Here is a 15,776-nt window from a genome sequence, read left to right as displayed (position 1 = left end):
TTTTTAGGAAAGGGGAAATAGTTTTATAAAACTTTTCACAACAATGGAATAAGCCGATCAGCAGATTTTTTTTGGTTAATGTGTTTAAGATACTGTGTTGTGATGCAAACAAAATACAAACCAGAAATTCAAAATTCGGAGCAACATAAAGATATCAGTTAAGACAATCTACTCCCCTGCCTTTAAAATAATTTTATGATTTTCTCAGATGACTGAACTTTGTTTTTGTTTCTTTCACTTTCAGTTATCCGTGGGTACATGCAAGGGCGGTTTACATAATCTGGACGAGAACAGCAGCAATTTACTGTGAGTGTATTTATTTTTATTTGTCTTTCTCTTAAATGGTTCCGTACAAAATAAATTAATTTTTAGCATTTATCTAGGGTGAATTCATTTAGAAATGTGTTATCTAAATGGAAACATTTTTTTGTAGTGAGGTGGGGAGAGGTTCACATATTCATACAAAACCTGTAACTGAATGAGAGCTTCTGAATTCTAACAAACTGTTTTTAATTTAACAGATACTGCCTTCTCTTCATAGCTAAGATACTTAGCTGTGCACGCTTTTTGCCTGAGACATGAGTGTGTAACACTGTCTTGACTTTTTAAGGAGAAATATATCCTTACTGTGAGAGGCCACACCTCCAGTAGAAACTTCTGAGCAATACAAAAAAAATCTCTGATTAAAGCTGAAGGTATAAAGCAAGGTGATCTGGTGAATTTTAAAACTATTCTTCAAGATGAACTGTACACACATATAGAAAATAAGGCTTGAAGTCTGTGTGTCAGATTTGCAGGTATGTTATTTTTCTCTAGGGATGTAACTTTTAAATGTGGGTTGGGTATCTGTTTTGCAGGGTGAACCCTCATAAAATTAAAACTATGAAGAGTACTGAAAACCTGTACCAGACTAGGATAGTCCCTTCATACTGCAAATGTCTAGGTTAAGCCATCATGTTCAGTAGTTTTAGCAATACAAAGATTTTATTTTTAGAACAGTGGGCTATGAAACAGCAAGAGAAGCCATGCCTTTCCGCGAAATTGATCTTTACATGAGATCCAGTAAGTAATTTGACCTCACAATCTTGCTTCAGCAATCATGTCAAGCTTTTCTAATGCAGGCTCACGTACATGTGCAGTAGCAAGCACCGCCCAAACCCCACCCGAGACCGTTTACGTCAGTCGGTAACATCGAATATTCATTACGATGCGCCTCGAACTCGAATGAATATTCATTCTATATCTGGTACTCCGCATTTGCAATGCATATTCATTACAGTGTGCCTCGAACCAGAACCGCCGCATTTACAATAAATGAGTATATACCTTTATAAGTGACAGTTCCGTTGTATACTCGTTCTGTATACATCAATTTTTATATTTGTTGTATGCATCAACATTTTTGAATGAGTATAAATTATAACTGACAGCTACATATGCCGCATTTGCAACAGGTTTGCAAACAGAAGATTTGCATAGCATTGGCAGCAGCTTTGAAAACGGAATATTTGCATAGCACCGTATCTAACTATATAAAACGGTATTGAAAAGTGCAGGTATTTTAGGAAAGAGGAAGGCGGAACGCAGTCCTACATAGTTTCTGTGCATATCTTGTATTACTGTCTTGCTCTCTTGTATACTTCATATGTGTGCATAAACTGATAAGGGAATTTGCACAGTAATTTAAAAAAGCCAGCATTCTGTCCAAAATGTATCCAATAAAGTATTTATTTATTTATTGTGTTTCCTACTTTGCTAGACCATAAGAAATGACAGCGCTACCATTCAATATATGCATGATGTCAGTGGCTAATATGCATGGCGTGCCAGTCATGCCTCATTTCATATTCCGTCTCGCTCGTCAATCGCCCGGGTCACGCCCACTCCTGCCTGAAACTGAAGGTGAGCCAGTACACTATAATATTGCCGCAGGCTTTTGGCGAGAGTTCTGGGCATAGTCTTAACTGCTGCTGTATAGGCCTGAGTTGATGTTAGGATTGCCACCTTTTCAAATGGCCAAAGTGGGACATTTTTGGTACAAACATCAGATTTTACATGTTGACACCTACCCACAGTCAGTACAAAGGATAGAACTTAACTTTTTTGCCGAAATAAAAGCTTATTCTTGTAGCATTTTAGTTGCTTATTCTGTTTCTTATAACATTTAGGTATTTTAGACACAGAATAACTGTTTTATACAACTATTACAAAAAATATAGGAAATAATTTTGTCCTAAAATCTCAGGACATTTGCCATTTTTTTAATTTTTTATCAGGACACAACTGCCCAAAGAGGGACTGTCCCTCGCAAAGTGGGACAGGTGGTAACCCTAGTTGATGTTAGTTTTTATTAATATATATGTGATTGATCTATCAGCTTTGGGAATAATTTTTTGACTCCTCAGACTTCATCATTACTGATCCATTCCCAATGCTCCATGTTCACCCTAGGTCTAGCAGCTATCCTTACTGCCCCCTGACCCCCCCCAACTTACTCTGTTGTTGCTGGGCCAATTATGGTTCTTAAAAAAAGTTCCTAGAGGCTTGGCCATCTGTGCTTCTGCCTAGTGGTTTTTTTTTTTTTTTTTATTACATGCCTTACCCCCTTTTCCCTACCCATGCTCACTGTTTACATCTGAAAGCAACTTCCCTCTTTGGACCAGGCCTCCTTTTAGAGAGCATCACCAGCAAGCTCCCCTCCTGCAGGTTGGGCACTCCCATCCCTCCCTCCTGCTGCTTCAGTCACTCAAGCTCCTAATGGAACCCAGGTCAGATGGGTTGTAGTCATGGTTTTATCCTTGTATGGGACTGAAGCAGCTCATTTATCAGAATAAATTTTATGCAGTTCAGCAAATGTCTGTTGGCCTGTATCTTGCGAAATTATTATTGCATATCTGTGCTACCTCTGGTCTCATTGCTCACAGATGAATGGTGCTGCTGAAGTCATAGTTCAGATTGCAAAGTAAATTTGCAAACAGCATGATCCTCAAATTGCTCAGAGCTCTTTATCCTGCTGCTACTCAGATGGAGCCCAGCAGGTTGATGAAAGGTCATCAGATCAGGGCAATCATCTCTATAGGCTGACTCCTAGTTCCAGCAAATCCTGTCTCCCATAAGACTATAGGAAAGAAAGAAAGATGAAAAAGCTAAAACTGCTTATCACATCTTCTAAAACAGGAGACCTTCAGTCAGTTCCCTGCCATACTTGGGCCCAAGCCAGAAAATTAATTAACATTTTTAACTGGGTAGGTGGCCCTAAGATCTTCTTCAGTAGTAATCTGGATGCAGGTTGATCCAGCAAGATTACATTGCATAAATGCAAATGTTCAAAATAGACGGTTTGTTGTATTTTGAGCATAAAAGGTACTGCACTGTTCTTGACACCAGGATATGTGTGAAACCAGAATACAAACTGTACTGTCTGAATGAGGATTTGTCTGCCCAGCTGAGTTTAGATTTCATAAGAGCTGAAACATTAAAATGACATTATTTCTTCTTGTTACTGGGTTTAGGATGTAATTGTGGCATGGGTAGGAAGGGTGGTCTTACGTCTGCTTCAAATGTTATTATTATTTCTGCTCTTTTGGAGTGTAGTTTGTGCAAAATACCAAAAATGGTTGCATATAATATATCAGGTGTACATAGTAAAATAAACAATATAATTCAGATGAGTTAAATATATGGTTGAGACGTACATAAATAAATACAAAGCAACTTAATTAGTGCTAAATACACACTTTAAAACAGAGAGCTAAGCTAAGATAGTAAAATGTTTGTTGACCAAGGTAGAACACTGATCCAATCCACATGGACCTATTTCAGGTGCAGGCCAGGGGCATTGTGTAGGTAAATTACTTTCTCAGGGTTACACAGCATACAGATGGAGTCTGAGGGAATCAATTCCCGGACTTGTGTAGGGTATAAGTATATTAGTCATAGTGTTAAACCTCTGCACAAATAGACAGATAATATTTAGGATGAACAGACAATTGGCAGTACAAAATATGTCAAAACAAAAACATAATGGTAGTTAATGACATTTTATTTTGAAGAAATTAGTATGCTAGATTGGCTTGGGCGGCCGCAGTGGTGCAGCAGTAAGCATTGCCACCTCATAGCAAGAGGTTCTCCAGTTTGATCCTCAGCTGGGATGCCCTCTGTGCGGAGTCTGCATGTCCTCTCTGTGGTCGCATGGGTTTCCTCCGGGTGCTCCAGTTTTCTCCCACATCCCAAAGACATGCTGTAGGTCGATTGAACACTCTAAACAGGCCTTAGGCATGAGTGCGTGTGTGCATGAGCCTTCTGTGGAAGGTTGGGTGCCGGGCTGGCAACTCGACACTGTAAAACTTCACTGCCAATCATGAGCAGACATGTGATCCGCTATGGCGACCCCTAACTGGGAAAAAAAGTATGAAATGGGTATGGGTCAGTGACTTCAGGTAAACTGTTGCAGGCAATACCACCAAACACCAAACACCAAACAAAGCCATACAAGCAAAGTTGAAAAGATACAGTGTAAAAAAAAAATCCACCATTTTCACCTACAGTGAAACATTCTTGACTCTTTGCAGTTTCCACCATCTTATTTAGAGTACACCAGCTTCATTCGTCATGACGTTCACTTCCCCTTCATTAGTACTGTGTGGTAACTGGCAGGAAACTGAAAGCAATGACTGCAGAGCTTTGATCTTTACAAGATTTGGTTCTAGTATATTGAAAGTAAAGATATACCTAGTTGCAACTTTCATTTACCAGTAAGGAGATGATGCTATTAAGATGATTAATACTTTCAATGTTACTACAGTACAACAGACTAATCTAGCTGTTAGTACAGGTAAGTTCAAGTAGTAGCATTAAAGAAATTGCTGTATAGTCATGTATTTTTTACTAGAAGTCGGGGTTTACAGGGATCTGTTAATTACATGTGAAGGGGTTAAGGCATATAGCTGAACACTCGAGTCTGGTGAGCTGCATGATTCATTGCTAAGAAATTAAACTGTCTGTAATATTAAAAATGGCAAAGCAAAGGGCAAGCTGCTATCAATGTCTGATTTAACACTAGGTAAAGCTGTGAATGTATGCAGAGCAGTAGAAATAACCATCATTCATATGAAAGAGCATGCTAATATTGTAATTTTAACCACTGAATATTGTTTTTATTGCAGGGTTTTCACAGTAAAGGGGTTATTTTCTATTTGGGCTACTTAGCAAATTAACCAACTAAATAAGTGACAAGTCTTTTCCGTCATTGGCTTCTCCATGATTCTGCCTGTTACTAAGGTCAAACTTTGTAGACTGCAATTTCTGGGGGGTTGATTTTTGCTTCTTTATTGTGGGGAGGTACAGCTACAGCACACTTTCAGTCTTTTGGTATTACCCCTTCAGCTAGGGATGTGCTGAACTGTTGCATTATAGGATATATTAGCACTGTGACCAGTATTTTGTGGATCCTTGGGGTAATGCATTGGACCCTTTGAGCTCTGTCCTTCCTTACCACTAGGTGTTCTTTCTTCACTTTTCAAAGGTGTAGTATCTTTTATCACCTGTCCTCCCCATCATTGCAACCCTTTCTTCCTGCCTCCCTCCCTTCTTATGAAAAACATTCTGCCTACTTTCTCCTTCATCTAAACAAATATGATACAAAATATAGAATCTGTATATTCCATTTCCTCATTATGGCCGATGGCTTCTTTTTTCTATAGTCTCATTCTCCTACATCATTGTGCCCAATGGCTCTCTTCTTACCCTCTTCTATTTTTTTCTGGACAAGTCTGTTTCCATCTGTGCCCTTATTATTCTGACTTTCATGATTAAATTTATCCTAGCTTCTTTATGCTTCCCCAGGTCTCTTCTCATTTTTTTTATTTTACTCTGCGCCACTATCTTACCATTAATAGTTGCCGTTATTCCACCCTTCACCACAGTAATTTTGTTCATCTTTGGCTCTTTCTCATCAATCACACCACTATTCCCTTGTAGATGCCCACATTAATGATTTCCCAAAGGTTGTTTCTGTCTCTCTGTATCTGACTTAAAATCCCCTGATTGGACACTATCTCATTATATTGCATTCTAATCTGCATGTTTGTTATCCAGTACTATTAATATTGTACAGTCTTGCCTTTTTTCTCATTAGCTACATTGTAGCATGTTCAATGATAGCCAGTAGGAACCTAAAGTCAACATATTCAGTGCCCTTTGACTTACACAGTACAATAGTCGTAACATTTCTCTTATTATTTCCTTACTTGCTGTAAAGACCTCTCTTACTCTGTTTTTAATTTATTTATCTTACACTTAAAGTGACATACTACAGTCTGCCTGAGGTCATTTGTATAGTTTCATGGGTTTATAGATAAGTACGAGGCTAGTTACTTTTGCAGGCCATTTTAATCCTAGCAAATTAACCTTCATCAGAGAGAATCAAACCCTGTACATTGTGTCTGTGAGGGAAACACTTTAACCATTATACCAACCCCCAATCTCCAACCCTCTCTACCTTCTTATTTTATTTTATATTTATATTCCTTTCCTTTTGATGCATTTCTTACCACACCATTATCTGTCCTGCTTTCCTTCCTCTGTCCTGATTAATAACATTTGAAATTCTTCTTTGTCCAGTCTCCTTCTGTTAACTTCACTTTTTCCTCTTCCTTTTCCTGTTCAGTTTGTTACTCCTGACTCTATCCTCATTATATACTGACATAATCTTCTTCCCTTACCGTTTCCATATGTTCTTAACATTTTAATCGCAGGGACTATTATGTCACAGTCATTCTTGTTATATCCCTTACACTCAGCTAAAATCTGTTGCTACTATAGCTGCTTGCATCTCACTATTTATTTTTTGTCTTTACCAGCATGGTCACCATGATTCATATGTTCACCACTTCTGTCTAGTCTTTAGCAACAGTAATCACTCCATCAGGGAAGTCTCAGCTTTATAGAAGGGAATACATTTTGATAACCATGAGGGTGAGAGTCAGGTGAATTAGGCTGTCATGTCTGGTTGGCTTAAACTTTTGAATATGTCTAACTGCAACCCCTTGCTGGTTGACAGGTGATGAGCAAAGTCTGCAATTTTGGAACCAACATGCCAGTGTGATGTTACCTTTGAGTAGAGAACTGCACTCCTTGACATATTGTCATCCTCAGAGATCTGTGTAGATGGGGTCTATTCGTCTTGGCGTCCATGCAAGAGGTGTCATAGGAAGGCTCATAACCAAACACACTTCCTCAGGATGGGTAAGCCAACAACCAGCTGCTCACTCCCTCATCACTGATGCAATGCTGTCACACCAGGGCCTATTAGCCAAACTGCTGATGGCAGGGTTCTATACCTCTGTTCCACACAGCTTTCTTTTGCAGCAGATTTTCTTATTACCTATGCTCTTTGCATTGCTTTGCATTATTTTTCATCTCTTTGACTTTCTCACTACTTTCTTCTGTGTTTTGTCCAACTCTTCTGCCCTTTGTCATTTCCTTTTCTCTTCCTCCCTCACCTTGCTTAGTTTCTTAACTGTATTTACCCTCCTTCCTCCTTGCTGTAAAGTTACCAGTATTATATTGTACCTTCCATCCTTCTACAACTCTATACTTTGTGGACTGAGGTGGCTAATGTCTCTTTCAAACAAATCAACATTTTCTCAGGTCCTAGGTCAGCCTCTGGAATATCCTGTGTTCCTTCTGCCTGTCCTTCTCTCAGTCCCATAGTCAGCAGATGAACTGTTCTATTCTGTCTTTCGTTGCTGACTTTGGGGAGTAGTAGCATCTTGGAGGTGAGTACCATCATCCCCAGCTTACTTTTCAGCACTTGTTCACCCACTAATACTCAGGGTCAAACAGCAGCATTCTGTTTTTAAAAACAGTCCTGTTTACAGACTGTAGACCCACACAGCTCACTCTGCAGTTACATCCATGATACTCTGGTTTATTGAAGCATTGTAATCATTCATTACTGCTGTTGTCTTTCAAGGGCAGTAAATGATTTCAGGGATTTCGATGAGGTCCTTGTTCTTTAAACTGCTTTTGTATGTCACATGTATTATGAATGTGGTCATGAAGACCCTACCACTGGCTCTGCTACTTTTATGGCTGATGAATTAATAAGATCAAATGAAGAAGCCTGCCTCAGTGAAATGCATTATCTATAAATCTGTTTCTACATGTGTATCTGTATATCTATCTATATCAGTAGGTATCTCTCTTTCTCTCCTTATATGTATAAATATATTTACACACACACACACACACACACACACACACACACACACACACACACACACACACACACACATATGCTTGTGATGCAAAAACAATCTATTGATCAAAATCAAAAACTTTATCGATATGGAAAATGGGCTTTATTTATGTATCTGTTTACAATTTCCCAAGTGGTCTAATTGTGTCACATGTTAGGACATGATGACATGAGAAACAAAATGGAAACAGTTAAGTTTTTCATTAATTTATTCATCCAGTGCAGTAGTACCTAGTTGTTCCTGGCACATGATAACACATTATACACTTTTTTCACCTGTATCCATGGGCTCTAGTTATTCTTTAATGTCCCGCAACTCACCTTAGCTTATACCTGTAAAGAAATAATCATCTGTACAACTGCAGAACAGACAGAAGAAAGAACTAGACCACTGATGGTCACATTTAGTACCTCAATTACATATCACAGTAAGTCTGACCAACTTCTTTACACAGCATGTCTTATTCAGTCACCCACATACATGCCAGCTCACTCTACGTACTGAGCTGGAGAAGTGAACTTAACACCTGACTGAGTCTGTAGTTACTTAAGCAGAACAATCAAGCTTATTTCCTTTATTCCAGCATTTCAGACTTGACTCCATAAAAAGTGATACTTCATTGCATTTACAGTGCATTACAGTTAATTCAGCTTCCAACAGATAAACTCAGAATACAACAATTTCAACTTAACAGTTGACTCCAAGTCATTCAGAAGATGGTCCCACATATGACCATTTTAAATGGTACTTCTTCCCTCTGTCCAGTAAAAACAAAAGCAATAAAATTATAAAATACATCATATATTACTAATGTAAATCCCTTTTTCAAATTGCAGTCAGTCACATGCTTGGTATGTTGCTCTGTAGCAACCTTATGTAGGAGAAAAAAAAAGAAAACCAAACTTCTGTCTGTCATCCCTCCAGTTGCCTTCTGTAAGCTGTAAAATATAGACAGACAAAAAGCTATATTATTTTTTCCTATGTACCTTTCATCTGGCTTATCATTTGTCTATATCTTGTATTTGTTTATTTGCATTTGTTTACTGGGAAAATCCAAATGAGCAGTACCCTTTTTTTCAGTTGAGGCTCATGGAGAAAAACTCCTTTATGAAGACATCATGGACATCATTTATTTTGTTTCATCATTTATATTCAGTTTCATTCATGAGCAAATTCAGACATTCCTGAGTTCAGTTACATCATTTACAAACAATTTCAGTAAAAAAAATGGTTGAGTGTGACTGTTTTTTAAACACAAGGTGGTATACGCAGTGCAATATTATCAGTGTACGAGCATTGCCCGGTGAGCGATGTGGTTGTCAGGGAAACTGATCAGCATGGGCTTGACTTAGGTTCATAGGTTCATACTAGGCTATCTGCCCTAGGGCATTTATAAGCCTAGCCAGAGTGTGTTTGGCTTTCACCACCCATTTTAAATTAATTTTGCTATGCCCTTTTTTGAGGTTAGTATACTGTGCCTCTGTCTAACAGTGACACAGAAGTGATACCCGGGGTAAACCTACAATCTCCCATCCACTCATCAAGATTCCTCTTGAAGAGAGTCAATGAGGGACTCTGCCTAACCTGGACTGGGATTTTATTCCAGAGTGAGGGGAGCCTCTGGGTTATGAATCTGTCCCTCCAGCATGTCCTATTTATTTCAGTGCTGAGGTTCAAGTCTCTCGAGCGTGTAGCTCGATGGGATTTGGATTTTCTGAGGTGCAGCATGTCCATTAATTCCGGGTTGGACATGGCTTTATATGTCAGGCACAAATCGCCTATGAGCAGGCGGTATGCCACTGAGTAGAGCTGGAGTTTCTTTAACCGGGCAGCATATGGCATCTTTTTGAGCCCTTTGATCCTCTTGGTGAGGTACTTTTGGGGTCTTTCCAGTTGCTGCAGGTGTCTGGTAAGGTACATCCCAAAAGGGGCATTGTACTCAATTATGGGCCTGATGAGGGATGAGTAAAGAGGCACGATGACCTCCCCTGATCTAGATGTGAATCCCTTCATGATTAGGTGGGCTATATAAAATGTTTTTCTAACCACTTTGGCCATGTGGTTGTCAATTGAGAGATTGCTATCAACTTGGGTCCCCATGTCCCTAATTACTTCTTCTGTACTTAATGGATTACCACCTATGTGGTAATTTGTGGGCACTTTGTTTTTGCCAAAGGGGATGACTATACACTTTTTGGCGTTTAGCTTGAGGCCATGGCTCTGGCACCAGTTGTCTGTTTCTATGAGGCCCTTTTGGAGGATGCTTGTGTCGGCTGGAGAGTCGATTATGGCACCCAGTTTGCAGTCATCTGCGAACTTGGTCAGCCACAGTCCTTCCATGTTGGCCTGTACCTCCGAGAAATATATACCGAACAAGAGAGGTCCCAGGACTGAGCCTTGTGGGACGCCACTTGAAACTGGTTTGGAGTCTGACATGGCTCCAGCAATTCTAACCATGTGGGTTCTGTCCTTGAGCCAGTTTGCAACCCATCTAGTGACATAGGGGTTTATATTTAAGTTGGCGAGCTTATCTATAATGCCCGAGTGGGGTATTGTATCGAAGGCTTTTGCGAGGTCCAGGTAGGCTGTGTGGACCACCTTCCCCTCGTCAATGGCCTTGGTGACTGTTTCAAAGAAATCAACCAGGTTTAAGAGGCAGGATCTGCCCTTAACAAAGCCGAACTGGGTAGGATCCAGTGTTTGTAAGTCCCCAATATCTTTATTTATGAGGTCCATGATGATCCTTTCCATAGATTTGCAGACCAAGCTAGTCAGGCTTATGGGGCGATAGTTTCCAGGATCCGTTGAGGCACCACCTTTGTGGAGAGGGACCACTGTTGCTGTATGCCACTCTTTGGGTACATATCCTGTAGTAAGGCTGAGATTGAACAGTAGTTTTATGTTTGGGTTTAGCTCTTCTTGGAGTTCATGTAGGATGCAGCCCGGGACACCGTCTGGTCCCATTGATGCTGTGTTTTTTGCTTTGGAGAGGGCAGCTCTTACCTGAGCATCTGAGATGTCAGGGGCAGCACTCTGCTGGGATAGATATTTGCCCTTTTGGTGGGGAGAAGTTTGCGCTGAACCTGTCAGCTAGGATGTTGGCAATGTCTGTGGGTTCGGTGTATTTTTTGTCATTTTGGACTAATTTTGAGCATATCTGGGAATTCCCACCCAGGTTCCTAACATAACTAAAGAAAGCCTTGTGATTATCCTTAGTGTCCTGTGCAATTTTTCTCTTGAAGCTGGCCTTAGATGATTTTATGAGTGCCCATAGTTTTTTTCTAATACTGATCAGAGATGCCTTCCCTTTTTGGGGTTTTGCTCTATCATGTAGTAGCTTCCTCCTTCTATTGTATAGTTTGTTTATGGCTGGGGTCCACCAGACAGGACGTCTGCCTTTGGAGGATTGGGTCTTGGTTTTATTTGGGATTGCATGATGCATGCATTCCTGAAGGTGTTCATAGAATGCGTTTATAAAGGATTCTGCGGTCTGGGCCGTATTTTCCACAGGCCCGGGGGCTTTGAAGGATTCCACCTCGGTTTTGAGGAGTGTGAAATTTGCTTTAGAGAAGTTTTTAACTGTGGTTTTCAGGGCAGGGGGTGGAGTCGGGATGTGAATATCCAGTGAGATTAGTTTATGGTCTGATCTTACCAGTGAGGGATACACTTCTGGTCTGGAGCATAGAGTCCTCATGTTGGTGATGATCAGGTCCAGTATGTTTTCCCCTCTTGTGGGAGTGGTAACAAGTTGTTCCATAGCATTTGAGTTTATAAATTCTAGGAACCTTTGGGCTAGGGTGTTGGAGCTAGAGTAATGCTCCCAGTCTATGTTTGGGTAGTTGAAGTCACCCAATATAATGGTGTTTGGAGAGACCTTCATATGTTCCAGTGTCCTCAGGAAGGCTGAGTGGGGTTCCTGGGTTTGGGAGGGTGGTCTGTAGCAGGCTATAAACTGGAAGGCAGTTTTACCCACTGTTAGTTGCACATGGATAGTCTCTGATGCTTCGTGCTGTGCCACCAACCTGGAGGTGTGGGTATCTTTGACGAATATTGTGGTTCGGTCCAAGTTTTGGGACTTATGAAGGTAAAACATTATTAACCTCCTGTGTTCAGTGGAGCCGACTCCAATGTGGTGATCAGTTTCCGTAAAGGAACTGCCATGTTTTTTCAGCAGAAAATTAACTGGAAGCAGTGATTTAGTAAACTGAATGACTACAGTTTTATTTGTGAAGGTTCAACAGCACTACAGCAGTTAAAAGCTAGATGGACAAAGATTTAAATGGAAGCAGAGAAGCTATTGCAAGAGTTAGAGATCAAAGGATAACATCCTAAGAGGTTCTAAAAGAGGACATACAATGCTGAAATTAAAAACATATCAATCTGGGGAACTTCTTCTTTTTCTTTCGGCTGTTCCCATTAGGGGTCGCCACAGCGAATTATCTGTTTCCATTTCTTCCTGTCCTCTGCATGTTTCTCTGTCACACCAACTACCAGCATGTCCTCTCTCACCATATCCATAAACCTTATCTTAGGCCTTCCTCTTTTCCTCTTACCTGGCAGCTTCATCCTTAGCATCCTTTTCCCAATATACCTAGCATCCCTCCTCATCGTATGTCCAAACCAATGCAATCTCGCCTCTCTGGCTTTGTCTCCAAACCGTCCAACCTGGGCTGACCCTCTAATATACTTATTCCTAATCCTGTCTACCCTTGTCACACCCAGTGCAAATCTTAACATCTTTAACTCTGCCACATCCAGCCCTGACTCCTGTATTTTTGTCAATGCCACTGTCTCCAACCCATATAACATAGCTGGTCTCACTACCCTCTTGTAGTCCTTCCCTTTCACTCTTACTGCTACTCGTCTGTCACAAATCACTCCTGACACTCTTCTTCACCCACTCCACCCTGCCTGTAATCTCTTCTTCACCTCTCTTCCACACTCGCCATTACTCTGAACTGTTGATCCCAAGTATTTAAACTCATCCACCTTCACCAGCTCTACTCCCTGCATCCTCACCATTCCTCTATCCTCCCTCTCATTCACACACACATATTCTGTCTTAGTCCTGCTGACCTTCATTCCTCTCCTCTCAAGAGCATATCTCCACCTCTCCTGGGTCTCCTCAACCTGTTCTGTACTCTCACTGCATATCACAATGTCATCTGCAAACATCATAGTCCATGGGGACTCCTGTCTGATCTCGTCTGTCAACCTGTCCATCACCACTGCAAATAAGAAAGTGCTCAGACCTGATCCTTGATGTAATTCCACCTCCACCTTAAACGCATCTGTCACTCCCACTGCAGATTTCACTGCTGTTACACTTCCTTTGTACGTATCCTGTACCACTCTTACATACTTCTCTGCCACTCCCAACTTCCTCATACAGTACCACAACTCCTCTCTAGGCACCCTGTCATATGCTTTCTCTAAGTCCACAAAGACACAATGCAACTCCTTCTGACCTTCTCTGTACTTCTCCATCAACACTCTCAAAGCAAACATTTCATCTGTAGTGCTCTTTCTCGACATGAAACCATACTGCTGTTCACTAATCACCATGTCCCTTCTTAACCTAGCTTCTACTACTCTTTCCCATAACTTCATGCTGTGATGATCAGTTTTATCCCTCCGTAGTTACTACAGCTCTGCACATCACCCTTATTCTTAAAAATCAGTACCAAAACACTCTTTCTCCACTCCTCAGGCATCCTCTCACTTTCCAAGATTCCATTAAACAATCTGGTTAAAAATTCCACTGCCATTTCTCCTGAACACCTCCAAGCTTTCACAGGTATGTCATTTGGACCAACAGCCTTTCCATTCTTCATCCTCTTCATAGCTATCCTTACTTCCTCCTTGCTAATCCATTGCACTTCCTGATTGACTACAAATAAGAAAAACAGAAAGAAGACCCAGAGATCGTGGATTTATTAGATGGGTCAGCTAATGCAACTCTTGTCGAAGAGGAGGAAGGTACCAAAAATTACAAAAGGTCAGGGTTACCCTACTGTAAAATAGACAGCGCCAGATGTGGAAATAGGGAAAGAACATGTGCCAATGCTGGTGGTTTAGGCTGACTCAGGCCTATTGCTTGCTCCCTTTTTCTTCACCTTTTTTTTCCAAATAGCTTAGTCTGTTTGAAGATAATGAGATTTAAATCTCTGGGAATTATGGTGTCAGAATGGACCGTGCAGGCATGGCATAAACCCCTCCCCCCCATTACAGTTCATAGTTTTAGTACTAAGCTAACTGCCCTTGCGAGCCATTGTAAGCCTAGCCAATTATCCCTTGTGAGACTCAAACCCTGCCCCTTGTGTTTATAAGGCAAACACCTTAGCCATTAAGCCACCCTTGCTGTATGTCTTGGCTTGAACAGGCAAAGGAGGTATGCCAACTGGCTTTCAGTTGGTTCATTTGATTCATTTGATGCATGTTATGTGGTTGAATATAAAGTGTTCAGATTACATTAATTATCTGAATGCTAAATACAAGAATTTTAAAGATTGTGTTATTGCCGTTTGAAATAAATGGTCGGCAAAGCAAAGAGACTTATTTGTGTTTTTATTCAGCTGCAAGGTTTATGGCAAACACAGATTGTCAGATTTTATGTAAGAATATTTGTTACTTTAAGTACTTGTTCAAAATCAAGGACATGGGAAGATAAAATTAAGATTTAGAGCAGCACAAAGAAAGGAAGGAGAGGAGGAGGTGCAGGAAAGATAAAGGAAATGAGATGCTAGCGGAGGGTGTAGTAATGATAACAGTGCATTTAGCGTTGTGCTGCAGAGCATTATGGCACAAATTCATATAGCTGTATTTCTACCAGCTTAACCAGGGTGGTGCAGGTGCAGAGCCATTTATCTATCAGGTGTTTTTCAGTTGGCATTTGAGTCTTTCAGGTTGCAGAGTGTTCTTAAGTGGAATGGATAGTACTCCAGCTATTAGCAATGCGTTGTGAATACAGGGAGTATCCTGCTTTGCTGTTTGGTTTAGCTATGGAAATTAATGATTTGTCATTGTCAGTGCTGTGTAGAGGTCTCTTTGTAGTGTAGGGTTGAATGACAGAATGAATAGAGTGGGATTTTTCAGGGTTTTGCAGTATTTTGATGGTTGAAATTAATAGTGAGTACAGTAAACGATTATTTAGTTTAAGACAATTAAGTTGTTTTAGAGAGAGGCAGTGATGTGATCTATGTTATTGATCAGTTGCAAATGTGGATGTTTTATTATAGCTTTGTTCTGGTTTGGCTGATAAGAGAGGAGTTCAGATTGGGTAGGATAGCTGAGGCATATAATAGCGTGGAGGAGCAGAAAAGAAGAGACTACGTTTTGTTTAGCAGAGTAGTAAAGCAGTGTTTTACTCTACAGAGACAGCCTCAATTTTCATGTGTGTTCTTTATGGCTTGCTGAAGGTGCAGATAAAATTTAAGGTGGTTGTCTGTAATCACACTTAGTAGTTTAGTTAGTGTGGGATACTAGATCTATATAGGTCTTTTTGGATGACAGTAT

The 15,776-nt window shown here is 40.4% G+C and overlaps 1 long non-coding RNA gene across 1 annotated transcript in view; it reads left to right on the top strand.

The window, feature by feature from the left end:
* The first annotated feature begins 233 nt into the window (after positions 1-233).
* Positions 234-15,776, top strand: part of LOC122809559 — a 108,301-nt gene continuing 92,758 nt past the window's right edge. Inside the window, exon 1 of the long non-coding RNA XR_006365924.1 lies at positions 234-306. This is a non-coding gene — a long non-coding RNA (uncharacterized LOC122809559). The remainder of the gene's footprint in view (positions 307-15,776) is intronic.

This window comes from Protopterus annectens, chromosome 8.part0, assembly GCF_019279795.1.
Source record: "Protopterus annectens isolate FY-2018-M chromosome 8.part0, PAN1.0, whole genome shotgun sequence".
NCBI classification, from domain to species: Eukaryota; Metazoa; Chordata; order Ceratodontiformes; family Protopteridae; genus Protopterus; species Protopterus annectens.
Note: the sequence above shows the minus strand (reverse complement) of the source record. Positions and strands in the feature narration are given on the sequence as shown.